This window comes from Trachypithecus francoisi, unplaced genomic scaffold, assembly GCF_009764315.1.
Source record: "Trachypithecus francoisi isolate TF-2019V2 unplaced genomic scaffold, Tfra_2.0 Lachesis_group4, whole genome shotgun sequence".
NCBI classification, from domain to species: Eukaryota; Metazoa; Chordata; class Mammalia; order Primates; family Cercopithecidae; genus Trachypithecus; species Trachypithecus francoisi.
In genome coordinates this window covers 265,416-278,077 of record NW_022681469.1, presented here as the reverse complement: position 1 = coordinate 278,077, position 12,662 = coordinate 265,416, and the positions used below count along the sequence as shown (strand labels likewise).

The window sequence follows — 12,662 nt, the reverse complement described above, 5'->3', positions numbered from 1 at the left end:
ACAGCACAGAGCTGTGAGGTTTGACCTCCCCTGAGACAGAAAACGTGGGTGAAGCAAATTCATTTAACCCAACATGTGTTAGAGATTAAAAGAGGGCTGCTGGGGCAGGTTTTCCTTTAGGGGCCTGCTCCCACACTGTCTGTGGGATTCCACGATGCCTGCTGCAGCAGCGTCCGTGGGATTCCAGGATGCCTGCTCCAGCAGTGTCCGTGGGATTCCAGGATGCTTGCTCCCACACCGTCCGTGGGATTGCAGGATGCCTGATCCTGCCCTGTCAATGGAATTGCAGGATGCCTGCTCCAGCAGCGTCCATGGGATTCCAGGATGCCTGCTCCCACACTGTCCATGGGATTGCAGGATGCCTGATCCCACACTGTCCATGGAATTGCAGGATGCCTGCTCCAGCAGCGCCCGTGGGATTCCAGGATGCCTGCTCCTGCAGTGTCCTTGGGATTCCAGGATGCCTGCTCCTGCACCATCTGTGGGATTGCAGAATGCCTGCTCCTGCACATTCTGTGGGATTCAGGGCACCATCCCGTGGATTCCAGTACAATTGCTCCTGAACCCTTCCATGGCATTCTGGGAGGCCACTCGGCCTAGTTGGACAGCCTCTGCTCTGGGATGGCTTGGTGGACCAAGCAGGTTTGTCTGCTGAATTGCTTCCACTCCCTGCATCTTTGTAGTGCGAGAACTAGAGCCCAGTGATGATGTTTTAAGGAAAGTTTCCCTATGCTCATTACTACTTACAAAGCCTCAATGGTGGGCTAACACGTTTTAGAAAGACAATACTGATAAATACTTAGCAAGAAGACTAAATTCGTTAGTATAACTCCTCAAATTATTCAGGTAATCAAGGTTGACATCAATTTTGATCTGGGAAACTAATGTATTAATACAGTTTTAGAAGGGACATTTTTTTTTTTTTTTGCCTTGTTAAACCTCAGTAGGAAAACTGAGATCCACACTGAGTGGAACTCTCCTGTGAGTGGGTACTGGCACTCTCCAACACGTGCCTGCCATGTGCAGATACTGAAAGCTAAGTTAATTACATTTACATAAAATTGACACGCCAGTGACTCAGTTGCACCAGCTGTAGGCTGCTCAAGGCCACATATGGCCAGTGGCTGCCACACTGGACAAAGCAGATAAAGAACGTTCCCATCAGTGTAGACAGTTCTGTTGGCACAGAGACCATACAACCACCATTCAACCACATGAGCACCTTCACTCCATTAATCAACATTTGCACTTGTGTATTCTCCAGTCTCACATAAAGGGCAGCCAAGCAGATGATCTGACCCATTTGAAAGTCATCGCCTCTGTTGTGCAGCTGTAGGATTTATTCCCAACACAGAGCTCTGGATTCCAGGTGTGTGTGGGGCAGGTCCATGGGTAATGCCCAGAACTTATAAAGCACGATCTGTTTGAACAGCACTAACCTTTCCACCAGTGGCCCAGAACCTGGGTGCATGAGGAGCTGATGCCAGCCTGACACCTGGAAGCTACACGCATCCCATGAGCTCAATGCTTTCAAATTTTCTTGCAACAAGAAAATGCTCCACTCGATGTGGGTATTTTAAATCTCAAGAATGTACAATCGCTCTGATCATTACACGATTCTAAAAACACCATGATTTCCTACTAGAAAGAAAGAATAATCCAGCAGGAAGTGTTCATGAGCAGAAAGGGCCTAAACTAACAGCTGCAACTCCAGGGAGCGGCTGGGTCACAGCAGAAGTTAATTCCAGCACTGATGTTGGAAAGAAGGATTTGCAAGACTTTCAAGTTATTTCCCTTGACCCAAGATCCAGTCAAGGCCAAGGAGAAGGGCAAAAGATAATCTCATAAGTTCAAGGCTATCACTTGGGCTTGCCAAAAGGAAGCAGGTACTTTGCTGCTGTCACTTGCAGTGGTTTGTGGCTGGGCAGAGCCATCATCAAGGCAGGAAGGGCAGGTGCTGCGGGGGCAGCTAGTCCCTCTCTGTAGAGGTCCTTCTTGAGCAAGCCAGGCTGCGGCTCCTGCATGCTAACCTCAGGGAGCTGCCCACAACCAACTTCAGAAGTGAACAGCAACTGGCTCAGAAATTTAAAAACACTGAGGCCAATGGTGTGTTTACTGAAAATATCAAGCACATTCTAGAACCTGGCCTTAGATGTGAGTATTACTAACCCCACCCCCCAGTGTGTAGACAGTGCGCTAAGACCCAAAGCAGCAGGTCCTCACTTCCTAGAGTCAGCCTAGCCCCTGGGTTCTTGCCCCTGGAACTCAAGGCCCTTTAAAAAAAAACAGCCCCTCTCTTTTCACATGTTTTTCCTTTAAGGGGAAAGAACTAATTAAAATCTGTCAGAGAAATCATGCACGCTCAGCGTTAACAGCAAAGCCATCTGAACTCAAACCCAGCGCTCTTTCCCCTAGAACACCGTTAGCAGCCGTGACCCATTTCTAATTAGCCACCAGCGAGGGCTCAATGCAGGAAGAGGGTTCCCACACGGCCAGCCTTCTGTGTTCCACAGCGTGTGTGTTTAGAAGTGGGTTCTCTATTCTCTTGTTCAATTCTGAAGTCAGCGCAGACAGCCCTGGCACCCACGACAAAGCCTGCCGGTGTGAGGGAGAAGGCAGATCCCGCTGTCGGCGGCTGTGATGTTCATTGCAAGAGTGGCGCTTCTGGGCGGTGGGTGCAACAGCATGGCTTCAGAAAGAAGGCAGGGGCTGAGGAGGGTTCTGAAGGCGTCTCCACAGCTATGACTGAGGCCACTGTCCCCTTTCCAGTTTCCTTTCTGAGACATTCCCACGGGGACCAGAGTGGAATGGCTGCTCTTCACCAATTATCTTGTGATCAGAGTTCAGACTAAACAGTCAGAAAATGGTACGTTTCAAACCTACCAAAAGCATAGAAAACAATATAAGGAAGACAGGCAGCACTAACAAACAGCAGAAAGAGAACTGCAAAGGAATAAAATCTCAGCAGGTGCCGGCAGGACCCTGTCTCTGGGCTGTATAGCACCACCGCCTTAGGGTTCGCTGAGCTGCATGAACCGTTCTGGTTCCTGTACCTCACTGGGCAGCCTTAATCTGCAGGTACTCCTCGTGGGGTTTCCATCTTCCTGCCGGCTCCTGGCTGTGTGGTGTCCGCTCCACCTATCTCCAGTTTCACTACCGCCTCAGCGACTGTGCTCAGGGCTCATGGGGGCCTTTTTCCCTGCTCACTTTTTCTTCCTGAGTCTCAGTTCTTCCTCCTGTGTCCAGTTTCCCCTGAACTACCTTCTCCAGGCGCTCTGAGTGAGGGCTGCTTGCTGGGGACCCTGCTAGTCCCTGCTTTCTGGAATCCGCGTGCAGTCTGGCCGGGTATGTACTCCGGGAACGAGTGGCTGTAGGCCCCGGACAACAATGCACCTGCTGCACTCCTCCTTACGTGTGCGGAATCCATCTCTTGTCTCCAGAACTTCCCAGACCCACCACAATTGTCTGGCTGGATATTTCCTTTTATTCACTGTATTTAAGGTCTTCAGGCTTTCCGAATCTGAGGATTGGAGCCTCACAAAAATTCTGGAAAACCTCTACTAAGCCTGCGACTAGCCTTGGACAGTCCTGGTCTCCGATCCTGTTGTTTTCTGTCCCTCTCTCTGCCTGCACCTGGGGTAGTTTCTTTGTATGGATCCTTCCTGGTCCAGAACCCTCTTTGCATTGTGTCTAATGTGCTGTTTAATGCACCTGCGCCATTTTTCCCCCCAAATAAGGGAAACTCATCTAACCCATACTTTTTAGAGTATCTTGTTTCTGGTTCACACTTTCACCCCCAGATCCCCCTTTTAAAAAACATTTTAAATGCATTTATTTCCTTTTGGTGCCTGATGATTTCCTGAGCTGAAGATTGGGTGTAATTTTACTGTCTGTCATTGGCTGATTCTTGTTCATGGTGCTTTTTCCTTCTGTAGTTTGTCAATCTGGAATGTGAGCTCATGTTTGGAGTTTACCCATGGGAATTTTGTGAGGTCTGGTGGACTTTTCCTTCCAGACAGAACCTGTTTACTCTGCCCAGTACCCCCCAGTGCTGCCCACTCAGCAACAGCCTATGCCAAAGCCTCAGCTCAGGGCTTTTGTGCCGAGGGTAAAACGGAAGTTGCCCTTTAGGAGAGCATATCCATGGTGAGATTTCTGGGAAGGACTTTAAAAATCTTCGTGGAAAGCAAACGCATATAAGGCAACTTTCCCTGCTGTCCCGGTGTCAGATTCCAAGCAGCCGCCTCTGCATCCAGGACTGCACAGAGGACTCCGCACATGCCGCAGGGCCCAGCCACCGCCATCACTCTGGTTCTCTGCTCTTTTTTTTTTTTTTTAGATTTTTTTACTTTCTTGAAATCCCAGCTACACATTTTAAAGTATCATTGTTTTCTTTTATTTAGCATTTTGGGATGATTTGTGGTGGGAGTTGTTTATCCCCAGTTTCTCATATAAGATTTGTGTTTCTTGCTGAACGTGTTTGGTATCCTTGGTTAACTTAATTCATTCTATCCAGGACATTCATGGACACTTAATACGATGCAGACACAATGTAAGGCATTGTGGGAAACACGGCAGTGACTGACAGAAGGTCCCCACAAGTCACTCGGCTCGTATTTAACCACAGGAACTTTTTTTGGGAACTGTCCCAGAAGACAATAAATGAGCTAGAAAATGAGATGAATATGAATTAAAATTTGTGTTTGTCTTCATTAGAAGAATAGAAAGGTCTACATTTCAAATTATGTTAGTTTGCTTAAAGTTGGTTTTGATTTTACACATCTCGTGCTTTCAATCATCTAAGAAGGTTTATTTGGTTTCTTGCAAAACTGCCTCCATTAAGGCCTTGGGGAAGCAAAGCAGACTGTGTGGTGAGTGCTGAAGCACACACAGGTGGGAAGGTCCTGTCAGAATCTCGACAGTGTAGCCCAGCAGCACGCAAAACGGCGTGCCCAGAGACTGGCTGACTGTGACTTTACCACACAGGTCATTACTAGCAAGAAATCCTTCCCATAGTCAGTTTTTAAAAACATTAGGCAACTCACAAGAAAACCACCAGGTTACTGTGTTGCAGGAGGTGGGTCGAGCAACTTCTAAGGTTTTTCTGGGTTGCACAGACATTCATTCAACCTCCTGTAGTAAGCACCAATTTTAGAACATGGTCATGAGTAACTGTGCACACTTCTCCATTTTCAATGTAAGGTTAAGTTTATCTTCATTAGAGGTGGCCAAGCCAGCTCAGCAGTTTCAAGAACTGCACAGAGGGTCTCTTGCTAGGAGGCCTCTGCCTCTGGACTACGGCACCTTCCTGGGCTCAGCCTCCCATCTTGGCTTCCTTCCTTCTGGGTGCCCAGGCAGACCCTTGGCCTTGGACCCCTCAGAGAGTGCCATCCTCATTTGGGGCCTTCAGAGAGAATCTTGACTCTGAGCATCTTCCTGGCACTGGCTTTTCCATGGGCACTGCGTTCTGCTCTTCATGATTCCTCAGTTGTGCCTGGAGCTCGGACCCACAGCCCCACCAGCCTCATCCCAAGGCCCAGGCCTCCTCCTTTTCCAGAACAGGAGTTCAGTTCAGCAGTAATGAGTGAACCCCGTCCATATTAGAAAGACTGTTCACAGGAGAACAGGTGCAAAGAGTTTTCTCTTTAACTTTAGATCCAGAGGAGACTTCTGGTAAACTGGAATTCATAATATACAAAGTAGCCACAAAAAGTGCAGTCACACTGCACAGAGCACAGCCAGGAACCCTGCAGCACCTGCTGGATGAAGGCACGATGGCACTGGCAGGTAAGAAAACACACATTGCTAGACTAGCAACAAAATCCAGAGTCCCATGTCTCTAAAGCTTGCAGAATGACATCTATGGTTATAAAATTTTAAAGAGCAAGAAAATTAACAGTTAACTTATTTTCCAAATAAACTCAAAAATAAAATTAAAACTAGAAAAACAGTAAACATCTGAAAAAGAGAAAATGATAACGTTTCAAAACATTGTCAAAACTGATCAGTGGCATAATTAGAGCCTTAAATACCTTTGTTAATTAAAAAATAAAGCATTCAACTAAAGAAGCCAGAAAAATGATAAAACAAGTCAAGGAAAGCAAGAAGAAGGAAATTATAATAATAAGAGCACAAAAACAAAAGACACAGAAAGTTACCCCCTTCTTGGAAGAGAGGCTCATGAGGCCCCAGGCCTTGGTTTTGTGAAATTATTGATGTATATTCAAAATGCCCAGAACAGTGCTTGGCACGCAGGAATACTCAGGAAATATTTATTAAGGAGAGTAAATTTTTAAAAATGGTCAGATTTACAATAACCCACTTTTTTGGTATAGCCCAATCAAGTAGATATATTTATGAAATATTAAAACAAGAAAAATAATGAGAAATGTTATTTTACATAATTAAAGTGTGATGCACAACTCTGTGCTAACAAAGTCAAAGCTTCAACGAAATGGTAACATTCTGGGACTGTAAACATTTCCAGAACAGATTTAAGGAAAACCTAAAAACACCAATAACCAGAAGAGCTATTTTTAAAAAGTCTGTGAAATATAAGTTGTAAACATTTTAGTGAACCCAGGAGTTTTCACAAGTGAGTTCTTTTCATCTTCTAAGGTACACATTATTCCTAGAATATAAGAATTGTTCCAGAACATAGTAACAAATAAAGAAAAAGTTTAACATCTTATTTTTAAAGCTAGCATAAGTCTGATGTCAAAAGCAGACAATATACTGAAATAAATAGTAATAACTACAGACTAATTTCACTTATAAATACAAAAGGAAAAATCTCAAAATATCAAGGATAAAAGAAGATCAATTTAGGAGTATATTAAACACATACACCTTAATCAAGTAGATTTCCCCCAGGATGCAAAGATGACACATGCTTGCAATTAGTACAATATATCGCATCCATATGTCAATGAAAAAAATGCTTATCCCAATTGACATTCACTTGTCCTAGTTTATTTATTTATTTATTGGAGACAAGAGTCTTGCTCTGTCACCCAGGCTGGAGTGAAGTGGCACCATCTCGGCTCACTGCAGCCTCTGTCTGCCGGGTTCAAGTGATTCTCATGCCTCAGCCTCCCGAGTAGCTGGGATTACAGGTGTGTGCCACCCCGCCCGGTTACTTTTTGTAGAGACGGGGTTTCATCATGTTACTCAGGCTGGTCTTGAACTTCTGAGCTCAGGCAATCTGCCCACCTTGGCCTCCCAAGATGCTAGGATTACAGGCATGAGCTACCGTGCTCAGCCTATCCTTTTTTTTTTTTTTTTAAATGAATAGAATTATAATTTCTTAGGTCTCAGAACAATTGCTTTCAGGCACAGGCAGTGCCACAGGGAGTGGTGGAGCCCCAGGGCAGAACTCTATGCCTCTTCTGGGTTGTGGAGCTGTCTGTCCATCTAAGGGAGACATGGAACCTTTTTTCTACAGGAAGAAAATGCACACAGGCATGAGTGCACAGACAGACAACTGTGCACAATTCCAGGGGCTGATGGAATCAGAGCCCTGACTAGAAATTTCTCATTAACATTAGCAAAGTCTACTCCTGCTTCTACCACAAAATGTTTTTCACATTTTAATCAATAAAATAAAACATGCAAAATGAAATTTTTTACACATTAGAAAAGAAGAAAACAAAGCTGTTGCTTGTGGATCGTGTAAGTCTATACTCAGAAAAATCAAGAGAAGTCAACAGAAATAATCAGTAAAACTATCAAGTAAATTTAATCAGGCCTCATTCAAAAGAGCTGCACAAAGGGTAAAATATCTAGGAATAAACTGAGCAGAAAATGTTCTGGGCCTAAAGTGAGGAAACTGAAGCACTTCCCTAAGCAACAGAAGAGAAATCCAAATAAAAGGGAGACAGACCCATTTCTACATGAAAGATTCAGCTTGCTCAGGACGTCATTTCCTATGTTGAAACTTAACTTTTTTGGTGATGGTATCAAGAGGTGGGGCCTCTGGACGGTGATCAGGTTGTGAGGGTGGAGCCCTCATGAACAGGGTTAGAGCCCCTTGTCCCTCCACCATGTGGGAGCATCGTGAGAGGAAATATGGCCTCACCAGACAACGAATTGGCTGCACCTCGATCTGGGACTTCATAGCCTCCAAAGCTTGAAAAATAAATTTCCATTTTTCATAAGCTATCCAGCCTATGGTATTTGGTTATTGTAACTTGAATAGACTAAGATAATATACTTTTAAAAATTGTTCTTATGACTAGAAATCTATAAGAACTTATTTTTCTGGCTGGGAGCAGTGGGTCATGCCTGTAATCCCAACACTTTGGGAGGCTGAGGTGGGAAGATTGTTTGAGGCTAGGAGTTTGAGACCAGCCTGGTCAACACAGTAAGACTCTGTCACAACGAACAAACAAATAAAAACACAGATAAAAAAAAAACTCGTTTTTCTTAAGCCAATAGAAAGAGACCAAAGAACAAGTAGGAAAAACTGGGTACCCATTATGCTCGAGGTACCATGAGACAGGTAACTTGGGATAGAAGCGTCTCTATGTCTATGAAAAGTGAACTCAATGAATACATTATTTAGTTGATATTTAAATAGCTTGGCTTTTGCAGTAAAGACCAGCTAAGAAGCCTCTTGTTCTATGTTAGCCTTAGACTACATGACTACATGTGGCCTTTGCAGATCCTTTTGAAAAGTTTAGGATCCTCCCATTACCACTGTTAAATAAGAATAAAAATGGAGGCTAGAACTGACCTTTGCCTGTGAGCCAATGGCCTACCCTCAGCTCAGCTCAAAATCTACAGATGTCGGCCGGGCGCGGTGGCTCAAGCCTGTAATCCCAGCACTTTGGGAGGCCGAGACGGGCGGATCACGAGGTCAGGAGATCGAGACCATCCTGGCTAACACGGTGAAACCCCGTCTCTACTAAAAATACAAAAACTAGCCGGGCGAGGTGGCAGGCGCCTGTAGTCCCAGCTACTGGGGAGGCTGAGGCAGGAGAATGGCGTAAACCCGGGAGGCGGAGCTTGCAGTGAGCTGAGATCCGGCCACTGCACTCCAGCCTGGGCGACAGAGTGAGACTCCGCCTCAAAAAAAAAAAAAAATAAAAATAAAATAAAATAAAAAATAAAAATAAAATAAAACAAAATCTACAGATGTCCATTTACCCACTTGAACTGTAAACCAATTTTGAGCTTTATTTCTTTGTTGAAACACCTCAGCACATTGTAGCCAATTAATGACCCAAGTAATTCACTCAACCTAACCAATAAGAATTAAGCTTATGAACTTCCTCTTTCATAGCATATAAACCTTGCTGTAACCATGAGAAAAACTTCTTACCACTTTTGGCTTTGAAGTTTCCCTATTTGCAAACAGTTTGCTTCTCACTCAATAAAATCCTCATATCAAGTAGAAGTTCTCTAAACTTTCTTTTGATAGCTTTTTGGTGTCAGGAGTGGGAACCAAAGAAGATCCCGGATGAGCCCTGAGGCCAGTGAGTAGCCCAGGGCCGGCACCCACAGACCTACAGCATCAGTGAGGAGCCCAGGGCCGGCACCCACAGACCTACAGCATCAGTGCGTAGCACAGGGCCGGCACCCACAGACCTACTGCATTTACTGCTTCCTCATGGGCTATGGAGGTCCAGGGTAAGTCTCTAGGATCCATTCTCCACACCCTTTGTGTTGAGCTTGCCCATTTTGTTGAGTAATATTTATTGAACCTTCTTGATAGGTCACCCTGTTCTATACAGAAGTGGAAGAAACAGCTGAACTGTTTTGGAACAGCTGTTCATGTCTGGGTGATTTAAAGCAAAGATGGGTTCCACCTGGTCCAAAATCCTCCGTGGGCCAGGATCTTGTGCCTTTTTGGAAAAACGGGTAAACTTAAAAAAGGATAATGTGGAACTGCCATGCCACTTTGGGGAATCTTTAACATTTACACATCAGAAAAGAAAAAAACAAGACTGTTGCTTGTGGACCATGTAAGTCCATAAGTAAGATAGATCAGCTTAGGGGTACCCTTGAAAACAGAGGATCTTCATCATTTCAGAGAAAGTGAAATGCATTCTTTGTTATGCAGAAGCTTCTAAAAGACAAAATGATTCTCCAAAAGAATCCTTATAGTGCACAAATGAAAAATCTTTAGTAAAAGTCTTTAGCCATTTAAGCAAATAACTTTATCTGCCAGAAACACAATTTGGATCCAGCTATTCTTTTATAAACTAGCAAGTTTTGTTTTATTGCACCAGACACACGACTAAAAATTTTAAATGGAAGCTATAAGATCTCTGTGTCTCTCTGTATGTTTATGACATGTGTATTTTTTTTTTTACCTCCAAATGGCATTTCCAAAATTAATTTATAAAAGAGCTCTATTTAATTGGCTTAAAGAAAAAAAGTACTTGTAAAAGTAATCCTAAAACTTTCAGAAAAGTAGGAATTTACTCAAATGCTTTTTAAGTTCACATGCTGTGGATAATCTTTGGTAAGAAAGAATATTGTTGCTTTAGTTTTTTTAAAAAAGAAAAGGATATACCTTCAGAGTTGTCAATATTAGTTATAATGCAGACATACAACTTTTATTATTAGTTAAATTATCTCCGTTTTACAAAATTTCCAGGCAAGAAAGATGAAAAACAAATTAATTAAACTGATGAAAATCTAAATAAGATAAAAATTAAAACATTAATTGCTCAACATAAGTTTATCTACTTTTAGATAGAGAAACTGAAGATATTTGTGTCTCTTAGTAAATATATCCTGTGCCACATAGAAAAATTGTATTCATGGATTTTCCAATCTTCAAAATGCTGGTGTGACAGATGGTTAATCAATACATACAGAAAGTTGGTGAGAGTGCCGGGCGCGGTGGCTCACGCTTGTAATCCCAGCACTTTGGGAGGCCGAGGCGGGCGGATCACAAGGTCAGGAGACCGAGACCACAGTGAAACCCCGTGTCTACTAAAAATACAAAAAATTAGCCGGGCGCGGTGGCGGGCGCCTGTAGTCCCAGCTACTCAGGAGGCTGAGGCAGGAGAATGGCGTGAACCTGGGAGGCAGAGCTTGCAGTGAGCTGAGATCCGGCCACTGCACTCCAGCCTGGGCGACACAGCGAGACTTTGTCTCAAAAAAAAAAAAAAAAAAAAAAAAGAAAGTTGGCGAGAGCGAGAGAGAGAGAGGGAGAGAGAGAGAATCTTGTGTGGTCTAGCTGGCTGAAATTGAATGATAAAAGTTTTGAAAAATGGGCCTTAATGTTAAAAATACACAGATGCAAAGCTAGGATTTAGTCTTCTCTCTGTTAAAAGAACAAAGTTATCCTAAGAGTACTGATCTACCCTTAATAAGAGATTGTGAAAGGCTTTTCTTTGTGTTTTGAGTAATCTGCCTAGGAAACAAAGATTATGTGTTTCGTCAAAATAATTTGACTACTTAAGCTTCTCTATCAAAAAATCTAACGCTTTTTAAAAACACAATGATGTAATTCTGTATTTGCCTTTGAAATCTTTGTCACCTTTGTTAAATGGATAATGTCTTAGTTCATTTTCTGTTGCTATACCTGAATATCTGGGACTGAGTGATTTATAAAGAAAAAATACATTTTTTTATAATTCTGGAGGCTGGAAAAGTCCAAGGTCAAAGAGCTGCATCTGGTGTGGGCCTTCTCACTATGTCATAATATGGCAGAGGTCATCACATGGTGAGAGGGCATGCCAGCTCGTCTTTCTTCCTCTTATGAAGACACCAGTCCCATCATGGACATCCCATCCTAATGACCTTATCTAATCCTAATTACCTCCCAAAAGTCCCATCTCCAAATGCCATCAACCATGCATATGGGGGTTACATTTCCAACACATGAGATTTGAGGGACACATTTAAGCCATAGCAGATAACTATCTGTGATCCTAATCAAGTGTTTTAAATCTTTTGATATTTTTTATAGACTTTTCAAAATCAAATTCTAAATGAGGCCTTTTTGGTCTCAAGCAAACTTTTGGATTTTCTAGAGGTCCTCTGGTAAAATAAAAAAAAAAAAAAAAAAAAAGAAACAAAAACTCTCTCCTTGTAAAAAGAGAGACATTAAATTAATCAGGCTTATTTGCATGGGAAGAATTGTCAAAGGTACAACTATTCAGGTTTATTTTACATGTTAAATTGCATGAGAAGCATTGTCAAATAAAGGTGATGATTAACCTTTATGTTATATTTGTATGGATATATGTGATTGATATGTGTTCCAAAAATTATATAAAATTAATGGAAATCTGATATGTCCTAGCATAATATTGTTAGTCATAATTTTAGTTACTATCTTAAAATGTTAACAATAAACTCTCATCAAATTTTTTATCTTTTAAAATTATTTTATTTATTTATTTATTTATTTATTGAGATGGAGTCTCACTCTGTTGCCCAGGCTGGAGTGCAGTGGCATGAACTCGGCTCACTGCAACCTCTGCCTCCTGGGGTCAAGCGATTCTCCTGCCTCAGCCTCCTGAGTAGCTCAGATTATAGGCGTGCGCCACCACACTCAGCTAATTTTTGTATTTTTAGTAGAGATGGGGTTTTACCATTTGGTCAGGCTGGTCTCGAACTCCTGACGTTGTGATCCACCCGCCTTGGCCTCCCAAAGTGCTGGGATTACAGGTGTGAGCCACTGCGCCTGGCCTATTTATTTG

General features: G+C 42.9%; 1 protein-coding gene across 9 annotated transcripts in view; it reads right to left on the bottom strand.

Moving 5' to 3' along the window:
* The window catches only part of VIPR2 (vasoactive intestinal peptide receptor 2), a 102,231-nt gene that overhangs the window by 29,406 nt on the left and 60,163 nt on the right, over positions 1 to 12,662 (bottom strand). The window lies entirely within an intron of this gene.